The following is an 18,429-nucleotide window of genomic DNA, read 5'->3' on the forward strand; positions in this document are numbered from 1 at the left end:
CGGAATAAAAACATTTCTTGAAATTACGAAACGAATTTTGAAAGAAAAAGTAACCTTAAAACGTTCCCCATAAATATTCCCTGTGTTTCAACGTAAGCAACTCATTAAACAGAATTCAAAAAGGCATAAAATACACATGCAAATGTAACACTGCACTTTAAGAATGAGACAGTCTGAAAACAAATGCAACATTAACTCTGTTATACCTAATCTGAACCCAATATTAACTTTGAACTGCAACGCCGAACTACGAATAATTTTACTCTCGTGATTGTGGTGCAAAACTGGCCCTAACAAATTTTCACGACTATCCTGTGGCAACGGAGACTCGGTACTGCTCGAAAGTGAATAACATTAAAAAACGCAGAGCAACAGCAGACCAGCTAAATAAATTAAAATCCTTGCACAGTGCAATGCAAGGACATGCAACTGTGTTTCACTCAATGCAATGCGGCAACACACAATAAACAATCCAAACTGTCTCAAAGGACGGTGCAAGACATTGCATGTGCTAAATGATTTAAACGAGAGTAGTATTCGGAAACTATACTGAATTACCTTCACTAACAATTACAACCGACTTTACAAATCTTACTTCTTACTATAAATATTACTGTGTCATGAAATTAATTACTGAAATGGTAAAGGAGTGGTAAATCTATATAGTCTGCGTGCAAGCCTTGTGAACACATAACTTTACTTACGTCTGAACAATGAAACTAACTAACCCGAACAAGTAAAGAAAAATTCCACCAAAACTTCCTGTTTTCCACACACATATTAAATTATGCACAGGCAAGCAATGCAGCAACAACATTAGCTGTAAATCATCAAATGATGAATAGATCATAGTTCCTAAATTCAACATTCTCGGCATCTTTATCTCTATGCTCTGCAAGCTATTTCCACACAGCTACTAAGGAGTATGCCTAATACCTCACTCACTCACTTGTCACAGAATGTGACAACAACAAGAACGCTACTGACACTTTGTACTGAGTCCCTCTGTGGCGTAACATACCCACTACTGAAGACATCTGTTTGAAAAATGTGCAATGCACAATTATGAAGTATGACATATCGAACGAAAATATAAAACTCACATCACATTCACTGAACACCAAAAGTAAGCTAGAAACCTTTCAGTACATAACAGATTTGTATATCGAATCACAAGCCCACGAGTGGATTATGATACTGGTAACCACCTTACCGATTTTATAAAGGGTCTCTATGAGATACTTTTACATCTTTCTCCTGTAAGGGGTGTGCTGTTATCTGACTGGACGTTATGATTATACAAGTACACAATGGATGGTGTGTCTGACCGTGTGGAAAACAGTCTGTATTAAATGGAAGCAAACAGTATTTACAATGTGCTCTACTGTGTTGTGTGCCAATTGCGTCTGCGTGATGTAAACTGTTGGAGAGCTAACACAACAGTTGCGTTTAATTGTGTGCTGTAATTTGTCTGCTGTGGGAGGGAGGGGGAGGGGAGAGAGAGAGGGAGGAGGGGGAAATAAGAATACGTGGAAACTGAGTAGTGTACAAATAAACCTTCCAAATTATCAAGGCCAACAAAAGATTATAAAATATGATTTGCCTCCCTATTGTTTTAATTGTTTACCTACAAACTATTGGGAGTGATCAGAAGGCTGTGATACCATCTATGACTAAGGGTATTACAAGGAACGTTACGAAAAGCATGTAAACATTTTTACTTACTCAGAGTAACAGGATATATGTGGATAAGTATCTGAGTTGTCTACATCCAAAATTCAGTGCTGGGGAAGAATAAGAGCAGCACAAATGGAAACAATTTAAAAGCATTGTTCTGTACGCTATACACAAGTATGTTCCGATCAACGTCTTAAGGAATGGGAAAGATCCACCACGGTTTAATAGCCCTGTCAGAAAATTTGCTACATAAAAAGAGAAGGTTTCATGATCCAAGAGAAGGCAAAACCTAGCTGACAAACAAAAGCTGAAAATGAGTATCAGGAAAACAATAAGTAAAGTGTTCAGTAACTCTGAAAATAAAACTCTGCCAAACGATCTGACTCAAAGCTCTAAGACTGTTTGGCGTTACGTAAAATAAGTACGCAGTTCGAAATCATGTTATCAGCTAGTTAGTGACCATAATGGCAACGAAACGGAAGGTAACAGAGAGAGGACCTAAATGCTGAATTTGGACTTCCGAAATTGCTTCACTATGGAAGATCATAAGACGGCCCCTCCTTTCAATGATCGTATAAACTTTCAAGTGGGAGACAGTGACAAGGACCGCCTAGAGTGTGTCTTTAGTAAGGCTCAATTGAAAGTCTTGTGAAAACAATTCTGGCAGGAAAAATATAAGTTGCTAAACACTCACCAGGTGCGTGAGGAGGTTGACATGAAATGAGTGTCTGGAAGGTGTAGAGACCAATATTCACTTTACAAAAGGGGCATCGTCGACATTCAAGAAATGTAAAAACAAACTTTCAGCTTGCACCATGAACACTGAATGAAAAATGGCGTACTACGTTGATCACAAAAGTTCGCATCATCAATATCGTCAATATCCTCCTTGGGACTTACAAACCGTGCAGGGTGTTCAGCTAGGTATTCACTCTTAAAGAATGTATACAAAATCATATTGGTATAACGGGACGATGGGAACTAACGGAATGTAGTGGCATGCAATCGAATGTAAAAGAATAGCGATCCTTTAAGGCGTAGTTGCAGATAGTGCTATAAAATGTATTATAAGCACGCCAGCCACTCGGGATTAGCCGAACGGTCTTAGGCGCTGCAGTCATGGACTGTGCGGCTGGTCCCGGCGGAGGTTCGAGTCCTCCCTCGGGCATGGGTATGTGTGTTTCTCCTCAGGATAATTTAGGTTAAGTAATGTGTAAGCTTAGGGACTAATGACCTTAGCAGTTAAGTCCCATAAGATTTCACACGCCTTTGAACATTTTTATAAGCACGCCAGGTGGTATGAACTACAAAGCTACGCATTTTTCAGGATGGATACGTAGGCCAGGGATCAGGTAAAAGTAAGTAATTTTGACCAGCTATTGGTCAAAAGCATTGCTCATACCGTAATTGTGGTTGCTTACGTCCATTTTCTTGCTCGCTGTGCCCTTGCAAGACCATGCACGAAAGAATCGTAGTGGACAGAGCACCTCCGACTGCTTTCAGTGCAATAAACAACATTAGAGCCAATTTAATATCCAGATTAACAGTCGGCGTAAGTGTACACGAATGCCTAAAGGCAGTGCTGTTCGTTTTCTTGATGAAACTCTCTTGGTACTTTTAATTTCCCGGGTTCCTTTACCGAGCGAGGTGGCGCAGTGGTTAGACCATTGCACTCGCTCGCAGGAGGACGACAGTTCAATCCCTCGTCGCGCCATCCTGATTTAGGTTTTCCGTGGATCCCTAAATCGCTCCAGGCAAATGTCGGGATGGTTAATTTGAAAGGGCACGGCCGACCTCCTTCCCCAACCTTCCCTAATCCAATGAGACCGATGACCTCGCTGTTTGGTCTCTTCCCCCAGATAACCCAACCCAACCGGGTTCCTTTCATATGCACTTCCTGTTCAAATCCCGACTTGTCGGAATCGAAAATAAATTCCATACTGAACGATAGGATAAGTTTGTTTATATCATTACAAATTTTTGGACCGGTTTCGCAGTTTGCTGTGCATCGTCAAATTGACACTTTGTTTGAAATTTAGTTGCCTTACGTCTTCTAATTCTGCAGCCTAGGTTTAAGTTATGCAACCAGTGACTGCTTCCCGTGAAATGACTGTAATCTGTGGCGTGTGCAAGTTCATGTGCGTAACATAGCAGGCCCCAAGAGTCGACCGTGTACACACCACACATTCCACTGACTCATCTTGCAGAAACGCTAATATTTCATGTGTCACTTCCTTCACATTCGAGAAATTCCTTAGGTTCATCTCTGACGAAATGTTAACTTCAGAAACTGTTATAGATATAACGTAATGTTTTTTTTGTTTATCATTGCCAATACAATTCTCTGTATTAACAACTCTAGCACTATAGCAGTGTTGTGGGTTACTGGTCGACTAAGCAGTTCAGCTACGCTCCGTAGCGTCATGCTGTGCTCATCATTGGATAGCTCCGTTCACGTTCCCGAGTTGACATTAGCCGCCGATATTGTGATTGCAGAGTAGACAATATGTGGGGCGTCAAATGTCGGAAATATCATTGTTCTTTTGCCACTTCGCGCTCAAGAGGTTCCTTGTGAGACAACTGATCGTAGAATAGAAAAATACGTACAATCTCCCTGTAGTGGAAAGGCATCAGGTCCAGGTGAGATCCCTGTAAGTTTCGGCAGATACTATGCGAAAGAACCTGCCCACCTTCTAGCGGCAGTTTAAGTCAGTGGAGAAAGGAAGGGTACCTAGTGACTGGAAAGAAGCCCAGGTCATTTCAGTTTGCAAGATGGGTCACCGCGCGGGGTTGCCGCGAGGTCTGGAGCGACTTGTCACGGTTCGCGCGGCTCCCCCCCGTTAGAGGTTAGAGTCCTCCCTCGGGCATGGGTGTGAGTTGTTCTTAGGGTAACTTAGTTTAAGTTAGCTTAATTAGTGTGTAAGCCTTGGGACCGATGGCCTCAGCAGATTGGTCCCGTAGAAACGTACCACAAATTTCCAATAAGGGTCGTACGACATACGCATGTAATCGTATGTTTATATCGTTAACGTCAGTCTGTTGCATAATAATGGTATATGATTAATATCTGTGTATCGACATGGGTTTCATAAACAGAGACATTACGAAACTCATCTCACTCCGTTCCTCCATGAGTTCCGCAGCGCTGCAGACTTCGACACTCAGGGTGATGCCTTGTTCTTCGACTTCAGGAAAGCGTTTGACACCATCCCACACTGCCACTTAATGAAAAAAAACGGACTTATGGAGAATCGGATCGGGTTTGGATGGATTCAAGATTTCCTAGCAGATAGAACTCAAGACGTCACTATTAGCGGAGCAAAATCAACAGATGTGAAGGTAATTTCCTGCATACCGCTAGGATGTATGACAGGACAGTTACTGTTTACAACATACACACCCGTAAATGATGTAGCAGAATGCGTCGGACTTACTTCAGGACTTGTCTGTAAGTAAAGTACTATATTCACCGTTTTGCGAGCAACAAAAATTTTTGGAGCAGAATAGGCGACAATTCTGTCGCCACTGAGAGTGACTATGCAGTTTCTTGAAAGCCGGACTGAAAAAAGGTGCACTAAGTCTCTTCGACGAACTTGCACGGGCAGCTATCAGAACTTTGTTACAGATTCCCCTCGAAAATGAAGTAAATAAAATTTTACTGCGCATTATATTCGACGTAAAATTGGTTTACGATTCAGCACCTGCGGCCAATGGAATACGGCGAATGAGCGAGGGGAAGGAGCTCCGGGAAGACTGCCCAGAAGTATCTGAGATAAAGAAGGGGGAGAGTGAGTTCCATAAAAGATGAGTCCCGTCCTCTGTAACGCGGGGATCGATTCACTTTGCTCCTTTTTACTCTTTGGTCGCTTCGCGCTGCCAAACGGCCAAGCACTCAGTAGCTATAAAATAGTTTTTATTCTCCGTAAAGAGAATAATACCGCACTCTTTGCCGGATACTCAATAGCAAACAGGCGAGACCGATTCCGACATCCTGCCTTCACTTTTCTGTAACAAGGAAATCGCTGAACGTATGATATTTCCATAGAGGTGTTTCTTCTTTACTAACAATCATTCATTTCCTTCTGCATTACAGTGATCTTTCGCTGATAACAAAACTTCGAAGCACTTGACATCAGCGGTGTCGTCCGAATAATTATAAATTATCGACATACTACTTTAGCAAGGCATTCGATTAATCTGTAGCTCGTTTCCAATCCGCTGCCAACATTTATTTAACTTTGGATGGAAGAAAAGCCGCACAAGAAAGAAAGGAAACAATTTAAATACAGTGCCACATGCAGCAGTTAATACAAAAATAAGAGTGCGAGAAGTCTTCTTCAAATGGTTCAAATGGCTTAAGGACTATGGGACATAACATCTGAGGTCGTCAGTCCCCTAGACTCGGAACTACGTAAACCTAACTAACCTAAGGACATCACACACATCCATGCCCGAGGCAGGATTCGAACTTGCGACCGTAGCAGCCACATGGTTCCGGACGACGACTTCTTATTTACTATAAATAAACTTCTTTACTGCAACTTCACATCTTCACACCTGAGATAGAAAAATATAGCAGAAGATTTATCTTTTCTTATTTTCCAGCAAAATACTAAACAACCTCTGTGTAAACGCAAATAAAGTAATTTTTGATGATTCAGTAAGGCATAAATTAATGGTCACATACATAGCTCTCAGATCTCATTTATCGTGAAAATGTACTAGTGTCTTCTTTGTATTTTCTTTCTCCATTCTTCAATAAAAAAATTGTACACACACACACACACACACACACACACACACACAGAGAGAGAGAGAGAGAGAGAGAGAGAGAGATAGAGAAAGCTGTATGTGACAGTGCACGCAGAAAATGTGATTCCGTATGTCAATATTTGTGAGAGATATGATTTCGAATAAAGGTTTTTCTTGATGCTCTGAACCAACTTCATAAATGTAAGAAAATGAAAATCATAGAACAATTTATGTCAGTAAGTAGATCTTTACGATATATTTTATGACAAGCTTCAAAACAATCATTTTTCACTATATACAAACATTTTCCACATTTGACCCACAAGCCATTTATCATTTTGAAAAATCCTTCGGCTCAACAGATTTCGGCAGTTTTCCAGTATTTTAAAAGCTTACTTCTGAAATTGGTTGCAACACATTTCTTCTTGGCTGTTTAATCACTTATTTTACATACAAGTTGAGTGTCACAGGAATTCACTCTACAAGGAATGTTCTCTTCTTCTAACTGCTGACACGACATATTAAAGTTCTTGTTTTGTACCACTCAGTTCCATCAAGCTAAGCAGCACAATCTTCAATCAAAAACGAGAATTCGTCATCTTCTCAATCAGAAAACTCCGCACTGGTGTCACTGAAAAGAGCTTCTAACTACTTATACATTGCTTGACGGTGTAGGAATATCAGTATTCCATTATCGAAGACCACACTGAAATTAGTAAATACGCATTATAAACTGATAACAACAGGGAACGGGTTATTTCATAATTAACAACAACATTTATACAAATCTGATCAACGTCTCAACATCAACAATGGTTAGCGAGCGTTTGCAAAAAAAAAAAAAGGAAGAAAAAAGAAGTTCTCAGTCTTGTATTTAGGTACAATAATTATATACATACCTTTTCGGTTTCCAGATGGAACTATTTCATGCACACGACCAGCTGTAAACTAAAACACGAATTGTACCAAGCAAGATGCAATGCCCTTGTTTTAGAACATCAATTAGAAAGGCGACACTCGTGTACCATCGGTCTCTAAGCGAAAAGTCAGCCTGTATACAGGGAAAAAATTAATGAACGAAGACCCACAAGTGTGGACCGAGGGAATGAAGAGGTTAAGCATCACGGTGCCTTGTGTCGAGAGAGGCTGCCAATGGCTCGTAGCTACGGTGGCTCATTATTGTCTTAGGTAACACATGGTCACGATCGAAAAGTTTTTGTACATCGTGGTTACAAACATCGCATTGTCTTACGTAATGAGAAGACCGCGTGCGTTATCATTACGTGAAGTGTTGTCTGCAGACGAAACTGTTTTATTTTGTTATTGTGTGGGAGGAAGTATGGAGCCGCCGGTAGCTTGCCGATGACCCTCACATTTTGCAGAAGGGAAAGCTTACGGTAAATCGTGAGGTCACAGAGACTGTTACTGACGTTGGGAGTTTGCCTGTAGCATGAAGTGCTGAAAAGATCTGTCTACCGGCTCAAGACATTATTTGCAGGGATTCAGTAAAATTCTGAGCTGTAGGGAAGTTTTGTTGTTTTCTTGTGGAATCTTGTGAATGATATTTCATTAGGAACCAAGCTATCATGAATTATTCATCCTGAGGTGCTGATAGGCATTGTTATGATTTTGAGCAACGGGTTTAGCTTTGCGTTGTCTAAAAACATGAAGAGCTTAACAGCATTGTCATAGGTTCATGAGCTACATTGCAGAAAGTGGTCTGAAAAGCTCTTTAAACAGGAAGCTAACGCCTGGAGTGGTGAAGTATTGTTTTTTGTGTAGTAAAGAAGCAGCAACAGAGAATAGTGAATTTCATTTTATTTTATTATAACTATGTCAGAGAAGGACTTCACGTAACAGTATTTGAATTATGGTGGTTTGCATGTCCAGAAGCTGTAACTGAATCTTATGTGTATAGACTGAAGTGGCGTATGAAGCTTCGTACCAAGGCCGGGAATCGAACCAGGGTCTGCTGCTTATTAGGCAGGTGTGCTAGCCACTAATATACCTTACGACAGAGGTTCGCACAACTGCACGGATTACCCTGGCACGCTTCCCTCCTCGATCCAAATTCTCACTGCCACCCCAGCCTTACACACGAACAGGGTCGCTAAGGCTCGCCATGTTCTGGAATAGCTTCTCAGTATCGGACATAAATGGGGGATCCAACCTGAAACCTAGGTTTTTGAAATGATGCGATTGCGGAGACTTTAATGATCACATAGAGGTACAATTTTATGTATATACACTGAAGTTGCCAGTCAAATTTGTACCAAGGCTGGGAATCGAACCTGGTCTCTTGCTTACTAGAGAGATGCGCTAGCCACTAGGCCACCTCGACACAGCGGTTCACAGATCTGCACGTATTAAGTAAGTTGTTAGATAAATTTTTCTTCACTTGAAACATTAGGCGTTCGTATCATTATTGTATTCTACCTTAATGGAACCTTTTTAATAAGAGGAAATAGAAAAAGTTATACAATTGTATTATAACGAAAGAAAGGTGTGGATTACACTGGAAGAAAAACGGAGGAAAGAAAAAAAAGAGATATTCTTATCCTGTACACAAATAAACATTGATGAGAAGTTCCGCCCTATGCAAGACACCTTTTTTCTTTTGTTTCACCCATACATGTTTCAGCACTTTTGTGCTATCATCAGTAGGTTCTATTTTTATTTTTAACTGTAAATTTGTTGTTAACATATTAACATTTGCGTCGTTTACAACATTACGTAAAAGTTGCATTTATAACTTAATTGGCGAAAAGTAACATACCTTACATTATGTTATTGTCCTCTTGTTTTGGTAGCTGTTATGCTACACAATATACAACATGTCATCTGCAAACAGCAAAACGTTATTTTTTTTCTATTTGTTATGTATTTACGAACGGAAATAAGACAGTAACACGTTTTCTTTCTGTAACTTACAGTTTTGAAGTGGTGGTACGTTTTCCTGTTTTGTTGGCGAAGTAAATAGGCTTACTTCTTTGCCTGTGTTCGCGTGGCAAAGCAGTTTCTCGATTACTCAAAACATAGGCGGAGTTTTAGCTGCCATTAGGTGTTGTTGTGGCTTTGTGGCCTTCATTTGTTTCGTAGCGTGTTCTGCTGGGTGAGGCGCGCGAGTTTGAATTGTATTTGGTGTTAGTGGTGTGTGGTTTATGTGGGTTTGCATGTATGTGATGAGTACTGGGGCAGAGAGTGTGTGTGTGTGTGTGTGTGTGTGTGAGAGAGAGAGAGAGAGAGAGAGAGAGAGAGAGAGAGAGAGAGAGACTGAAAGAAAGAAAGAAAGAAAGAAAGAGGATTTGTGTGTGTGTGTGTGTGTGTGTGTGTTTTACTTGTATAGTTCTTCTATTGTTGCGAAGAGAGTTTTGTTGCACAGTGATGTGTATTCATTGAGTACTTTCTTTCCTTGGGCTATTGATTTTTGTATCTGGTAGTTTTCTTCTATAGTTAATTTTTGGTATAGGCTGCTGCTAGTTTTTAGAATGTGAAGGTCAGTTTCAATGTTTGTTGGGTGGTGGTTGTGTGCTATCAGGTGGTCTGCAAATGTTGAGTGTGTGCTATTGGTTTTCAGTGCTATGAGGTGTTCATTATATCTGGTTCTGAAGGTCCTGCATGTTTGGCCCACATATACAGATTGACAGCAGTTGCAAGTAAGTTGGTAGATGCCAGACTGGCTGTATTTGTCAGTGTTGGTGGTAATTCTTCCGAGTCTGCTCTGAAATGTGTTGTTGGTTCTGTATGCTATGTTGAGTCCTTATTTCTTTAGTATATTACCCACCCTGTGTGTGACTTTGTTGTTGTAAGTCATTATGTGCCATTTGTTGCTTAATGTCTGCTGTTCGTAGTGTGATGAGTTGTGTTTGTATGTGTGTGTGTGTTTCATGGTTATGTGATGTTTGTTTTTGTATTTCGTGGTTTATTTTGTCTACTCTCTTTGCGTCATATCCATTCTGCTGTGCAATTTGTTTTATTGTGTTCAGTTCTTGTGTGTAGTCATGCTTATTCATGAGTATTTTGTTCAGCCTGTGAAATAAATATCTGAAGCTGGCTTCTTTGTGGGTTGTGGGGTGATTGGATTGGTTATGAATAATGGTGCTGGTGAGTGTGGGTTTCCTGTAGATTGTGAATTCATGTTTGTTGTTTCTCTTGTGTATAGTGAGATCTAAGAAATTAACTTTTTCATCTGCTTGTGTTTCTATGGTGAATTGTATTTGTGGGTGGATGGAGTTTATGTTATCATGAAGTTCTTTTATGCAGGACAGTGGTTCATCTATTAAGCAAATTATGTCATCTACGTATCTGTACCAATATATTATTTTGTACTGTTTTGGTATTACTATTTTGTCAAAGATTTGTTTTTCTATCTGGTTGAGGAAAATGTCAGCTAGGAGGCCACTGATTGGGGATCCCATGGGTAGTCCATCTTGTTGAGAGTAAAATCTGTTGTTGAATGTGAAGTAGTTCTGTTCTGTCATGAGCCTGAGTATGGCTAATATTTCTTGTATGTTTGTTGTGGGTATGTTCCCTTGCAGTTGGAGGTTTCTTTCTATTACGTTGATGGTTTCTTCTGTTGGGATGTGTGTGTACATTGAAATTATATCAAATGAAACCAATGTTGCTGTGTTTTGTTGTTTTAATTTTTTATTTTTTCTATTAAGTCACTTGAGTTCTTTAGACTTCTGTTGTCAGTGTATTTGTATATTGTCTATAGCAGAGTGTGTGTGTGTTTGGCTAAGTAGTTTGTTGGTCCTTTGGTGAAGTTAATTAATGGATGTATGGGTATTCTGGGTTTGTGAACTTTAGGCAATGATTTTAGGGTGGGGGCTTTGGGATTTTTCTGTATCATTTTTTTAATCTGTGAAAATTGTTTCTATGTTTCTCAGGGTTTTCAGTAACTTACTTTGGTATCGGTTTGTTGGGTCACTTCTTAATTCTGTGATGTTGTTGCTTTGGATGAATTCTAATAAAAGAAAATAAATTACGTTTTGCTGTTTGCAGATGACATGTTGTATATTGTGTAGCATAACAGCTACCTAAACAAGAGGACAATAACATAATGTAAGGTATGTTACTTTTCGCCAATTAAGTTATAAATGCAACTTTTACATAATGTTGTAAACGACGCAAATGTTAATATGTTAACAACAAATTTACAGTTAAAAATAAAAATAGAACCCACTTACGATAGCACAAAAGTGCTGAAGCATGTATAGATGAAACAAAAGAAAAAAGATGTCTTGCATAGGGCGGAACTTCTCATCCCATTTTCTTAGCAAGCACAGAGACAACAAGAAGAACTGCACCACAAGATGATCAAATAAACATTATTGCGACTGCTTCAGTTCTGATCGTATAGGAAAGGTACACTAAAATAACGATAAAACATCTTTCAAGAGCAGGAAATTCTAAGAAAACAACGGAACAATTAAAGATTGTAGTCATATACATAAAGCACTCGAAATCGCATTTTGAAGAAATTATCTGCAAACAAGTTAACAGCAATTTCCAAAGAAATTAACATTGAAAAAATATATAATTTAAATCCTGGCTAAATGTCACACTAATCAGATACCATTTGACACTACATTCACCGCTGTCACGACATGTTCGCGGTATTATAAAATTATTCTTCGGTTACTACAATCGAATTATCTCTCGGAAGAACAGACGTTTGAATATCCACTTGAATACATGTATGGCAAATTATTATTTGAAGTATAACTCCCAGCATACGTGAGCTCGCTGCATTACACGTCCTTTATCTCTTCTTTTTCTATGGAATTTACAATTCTTGTCTACCAACATAATAAGTAATGCAAGTTAATTCATGCTGTGAACATGAAGCACGCGAAACTCTCATGAACTACGAACACAGCAAGTGCCGTCCGCTGCTCGTGGTCTTACGGTAGCGTTCTCACTTCCCGCTCACGGAGTCCCGGGTTCAATTCCCGGCGGGGTCAGGGATTTTTCTGCCTCGAGATGACTGGGTGTCGTGTGTCTTTCATCACCATTTCATCCTCATTCACTCGCGAGCCGCCGTAGTGGCGTTAGAGAACGTGTGGAGCGGCGGCCGAACCGCCCCGCGATGGGTCTCCCGGCCACCAATGCCATACAATCATTATTACAGCAAGTTCCAGGTAAATATTATTTAAACAAGTTATCGACTGTTGAGCACCTAGTAATTAGCACTGTCATATTCTCCAAAGAGATCAACAGTAACGCTGCAGTCTGGAACCGCGAGACCGCTACGGTCGCAGGTTCGAATCCTGCCTCGGGCATGGATGTGTGTTATGTCCTTAGGTTAGTTAGGTTTAACTAGTTCTAAGTTCTAAGGGACTAACGACCTCAGCAGTTGAGTCCCATAGTGCTCAGAGCCATTTGAACCATAGATCAACAGTAACAGAACAATCAACCCATCCATAGTCACTATTTACTGAATTATTTAACTATAAAATCTACATCTACATGGATACTCCGCAATCACACTTAAGTGCGTGGAAGAGGGGTCATCGAAACACATTCTGTCACGGATTGTGTGGCCCCTGCCACCAGAGGTTCGAGTCCTCCCTCAGGCGTGGGTGTCTGTGTTGTTCTTAGCACAAGTTAGTTTAAGTTAGTAATGTGTTAGATTAGGAACCTAAGACCTCAGCACATTTGAACATTTTTAATCATATTCAGAATAATTCTTTGTTATTCTAGTATCGAACAGCTCGTGGACGAAACGAATACCTACATTATTCCGTGCGAGCTCTGATTTCCGTCTTTTTATTTTTACAGTTATTTCTACCTCTGTAGGCTTGCGTCAACAAAATGTTTTCGCATTCGTAATAGAAACTTCGTGATTAAAATTTCGTGAGAAGATCCCGCCGCAGCGAAAAACTCCTTCGTTTTAATGATTTCCATCACAAATCTCGTACCATGTCGACGACACTCCCTCCACGATTTCTCGATAACAGAAAACGTGCTTCTCCTATTTCAACTTTCTTGACGTACTCCGTTAATCCTGTCTGGTAAGGATCTCACACAGCGGAGCAGTACCCCAAAAGAGGCCAAGCGGTTTTAGGCGCTTCAGTCTGGAACCGCGCGACCCCTACGGTCGCAGGTTCGAATCCTGCCTCGGGCATGGATGTGTGTGACGTCCTTAGGTTTGTTAGGTTTAAGTAGCTCTAAGTTCTAGGGGACTGATGACCTCAGATGTTAAGTCCCATAGTGCTCAGAGCCATTTGAACCCAAAAGAGGGCGGACAAGTATAGTGTAGGTAATCTCTTTAATAGATCTGTTGCATCTTGCAAGTGTTCTTCGAATAAAACGCAGCTTTTGTTCATTTTTCCCACAATATTTTCTATGTGTTCTTTCCGGTTTAAGTTGTTCGTAATTGTAATTCCTAGGTATTCAGTTGAATTTACGGCTTTCAGAAATGACTGATTTCTCGTGTGACAGAAGTTTAACGGATTTCTTTTGGTACTCACGTGGATAACCCTATATTTTCATTATTTAGGTGCAGTTGCCAATTATGTACCACTCATGCGCCTTTTCTAAAACGTTCTGTAGTTTGTTTTTATCTTATTATGACCCTACTAGACAATAAACAACAGCATCGTCTGCAAACAGCCTAAGACGGTTGCCAACTTGTCTCGTAAATCGTTTATATAGACGAGGAACATCAGAGGGCCTACCTTGGGGAATACCAGAAATCACTTCTGTTTTACTTGATGACTTTCCTTCAGTTACTTCGAATTGTGACCTCTTTGACAGGAAACCACGAATACAGTCACGTATCTGAGACGATAGTCCATAAGCAAGCTATTTGGTTACAAGCCACTTTTGACGTAAAGTGGAAAAAGTCTTCTGGAAATCGAGAAAGACTGAATCAATTCGAAATACCTTTTCAGTAGCACCCAAATATTCGAGTGAGTAAAGAGCTCGTTGTGTTGCACAAGAACGACGTTTCCCAAATCCGTGTCGCCTGTGTGTCAATAGACCGTTCTCTTCGCGTTAATTCATAATATATGTTCCAAAATCCTGCTGCACGTCGACGTTAATGATATGGGCTGTAATTTAGTGGTACATTATTACTGCTTTTCCTGAATATTTTTGTGACCCATACAACTTTCTAGTCTTTGCATACGGATCTTTCCTCGAGTGAGCTGTTGTATATGATTGTTAATTACTGCTAATAAATGCGATTACTTCTCTACAATGTACCACTTACCTATAACACACATCGTTCAGAGAAGGGTGCTGTCCATATTGACTCAGAAATGTAAGGTGAGATGCTCAGTAAATGGCGAGATAGTTGATTGATTCAAGCGATCCTCAAACGCGCAAGTACAAATGTTAGACAACAACATAGAAACACCTCTAGGAATACATCCTTGATCAAATATGAAAACTCCAGCTAATTATTCAGGTGGTGCTGTTGTATTTGACTACGAACTGTTCCTGTGGAATGTCCTCAATCCGTTGAAAGGGTCATTCGTGGCCAGAACTGTGTTCTGAGTAGTTGTGAGTGCGTTATGTCGAAGTTGGCGAATTCGAAAATTGGGAAAGTTACTGGTGTTCTGGTGTTCCTATGGTGGAACCTCAGACAAGGTAACCAAAGTGTTTCGTGTTACAAGACTCACCGTTTCGAAGATTTATATTGCTCGTAAGGAAAGCGGAAACACGTCACCCACTAAATCACAACGAGGACGAATGCGTGTTGATCGAAAGTGACAGACGGTCATTGCAAAAAGTATTAACGAAAAATAACGGGACGACAGCTGCCAAAATAAGTCACTGCAGAACTGAATGTCGCACTCTCGAGCCATGTCAGTCACGAAGTAACTGGAAGATGGCTCCAGAAGTAGGGAATTGCAGGGCGAGCCGGGATCCCAAAACCACTGCTTTTAATTGGAGAACAGGTTGCCCAAGTCATAAACGATGGATTATGGAGCAATGGAACAAAGTCTGAAATGGAATTTTAAGGAAACGTCGTTTCTTATGATTTCTTTTTTCAGATACTGTTGATGAAATTTTGGAACATATGTATGCAGCTTGATATTAAATTCGTGACGTGAAGCTATTATTTGACAATCATTACAGCTCGAGTCACAGTTTCAAAAATCCATTCCATTTTTAAGTGCACATTTTTTTAAGGCTCTGGCGGAAACGCAGCAGACTTATTACCATAATTGGTGAATCATCGTTAGATGTGTTTGTCTCGTGTTGACGTGTTCTTTCAACAACATGTGGTCAAGTGAGATTAGTATCTTTTTAAAATTAATCTTTTCGCCACTATTTCGCTTCTGTAAGCAGCCTCTCTTAGCTGCGCCGCAACAGTCTTCGTGCTCAAAATAGACACATTCTAAATTGTAAAAATAGTAATTACCTGGAAGCTACCAATCGTATTTTGAAGAGTGAAGGGAAGTGCCGTTGAATTAGTCTCATTTAGAGTCACAACACTACCAGCAAAAATTACGACATCACCTTTTCCAAAATGTGAGTGAATGTCGATGTATATGTAATTGATGCAGCTGTTATAAGAGACTACGCAGCACTTAGTGAAGACTTTTTCACAATTTATTTGGGTGAAAACAGAATTATCATATCTGAAGCAGTCCAGAGAACACTTGTGGTGAACAGATGAGGTGAATATTTAATATGTAATACGGCTGAACGGCAACAGATGTTCTCTGCCAGCCAATAACGCCATACGATTGTTATCAGGAAGGTAGGATAGTGGATAGTATTATGTACCGATGTCGAATGCCTCTCATCCTATTAATGCCTCTCATCCCATCGTCCAGGCCTACAGACAACGCTGCGTTGAAGGGATCGCGTTTCAAGGCTATCATGCAGAAGTACATCGTGCCCATCCCATCATCACATTCCTCCTAGAGGCAGGGAGCAACCGAATGGAACAACCTGCGGTGTCTGGTGACGAAATCCAATGAGCATTCTTGAGACTAACTATAACATGAAGTATTTCGCCGCAGGCGCTATCCTAACAGGCTACACGACCTCATAGATCCACCGTGGAGAATAGACATAATTAAGCCGTAAAGTCTAGACTACCTTGAGGAGAGCATTCGAAGGAGCCGAGCTAGTTACAGTGCATGGCGCGCAGCAACAAAATTTTAAATCTCATCCAGCAGCAGCAGATTTTGACTCCACCGATGCTCACTTTCGGAAAGGCTGCCTTTCCTTGCTATTGCTTCATTGTTATTTCACTCCAACGTTATTTTTCTTTTGTTTCATAAGAAAAATTTTTTATTGCCTTCTACTCTTGAATGCAAGCCTTTACACGTTAGTAGGTAACCAGGTTTTGTGAAAGTGTTTTTGAGGAGTTAATATCGAAGACAGGTGTCCATTACAAGCTGTAAGCCTCTTGAGCTTTTATGCGAAAGACCTTGTAGGATAACAGCGCTGTAATCAGATACAGGAATTAAAAAAGTTTGTATAATTACCTTTTTCAGGTGAAAAGGGAAGAACTTTCTACATTTTAATAGGGCTTGGAAAGACGCTACTATTTTTTGAGATTCGTAGTTTTGTGTTCGGCACGGTTTTCATGTATTCTTGCTCCTAGACTCTTCGCTGAGGAAGAAATAATTTAATTATTCCCATTTAGAATTATAGGTGATAGGTTTTCCTAAAATTTTGTATTAATGATCCCAGACTGATCAACCTGAGCGCCCTCGGTCTTGGATGTAGTCCAAATTTCAGTCCAATATTATGCATACATTTCAGCATTGGCATATTTGACTGGTGTTTTCATGTTATCTGATTTTTCAGCTAAGTATATACAATTCGAGTCCATCGTCGTACATATTGCATTGATAAATAATTTCGTAATAGCAAGTAGAATATCCTATCATAGTGTCTTAACCTTTTCGTGACATATACAAACAGCCCACTGCTCGGAACGCCCTTGTGCCTTACTTCAGATGTAAAACCTCTATCGGCACCAATTCCTGATAGCTCGGTGTCCTTTCCTGTGGTAACCTATTTCACTCACATTCTAAAACATGTAATAACAAGAATTTCAGCTACTATATTATTCTGGCAATGTACAATTTTAAGGACATGGTTGCGATTTACAGTAAGGACTTAGTAAGTTATGGAGTTACCTATAAGCTCTCATGATCAGAAAGCCTCTTCTCTTGGCTTATTTATTCTATGAGGCCTTAATGTGACTTCATAGCGGTACACATCTATTAATGTTTGCGTTCATTGAATTACATCATCATTTAGTAATAGTTCATATAGCTAGCTTCCTTTTTGTAGCACCTCATGGCGAAATAGGCTACTCTAGTTGAGAACGGAGCACACCGTTCCATCATTACTCACTAAACTAACGTCGCCTTATTAAAAAAAATTTACTTTATGATGCGCGAACGAACTACCGCTGCCTATAATTCACCCTAGGGAATAACACCTATAACGAGAGCTAGCACAGGCTATAAACTACTATTACAGTGACAAAAAACGGCACTTGGTTTTACTGTAATATGCATATTGAACTAAAATTGGAACTTTGAGTGAAATGTGTGCATAATGGCTTCATTTCGTTGCAGGATGATTAGTTTGCGTGTCTACGTACCTAATGCCGAATAGCCATAAATGTAGACTGGTCGTTCAATAAATTAGCACACAAATTTCGTTGTTGTGGTGGAATAAATAATCAGCAATAAAATACGACTATTATTTTTACATTCTGTATATACGTACGAGCGATTCCACATTACTGCTCTCTTAAATTGCCTTCATATGTAGGTAATGCCTGTGAGGTCTTTCGCGCGATTAACAGGTGTGCCAGACATTAATCTGATGCGCGCGCTGCCTTAATGAAAGTAGGACTATCACGACAGCCTCAGAAATGGTCATTTCTGGTTGTCCACAATTTCAGAAGTATACTATCAATGCAGGCTTCCATAAATCATCACTACGGGGGCTCAGTTTAGTGGAAGTGTTGGCAACATATGAGTTAGTTCCTCAAATAAGAAACCTCTGAGG

Source organism: Schistocerca americana, chromosome 8 (genome assembly GCF_021461395.2).
Source record: "Schistocerca americana isolate TAMUIC-IGC-003095 chromosome 8, iqSchAmer2.1, whole genome shotgun sequence".
NCBI lineage: Eukaryota > Metazoa > Arthropoda > Insecta > Orthoptera > Acrididae > Schistocerca > Schistocerca americana.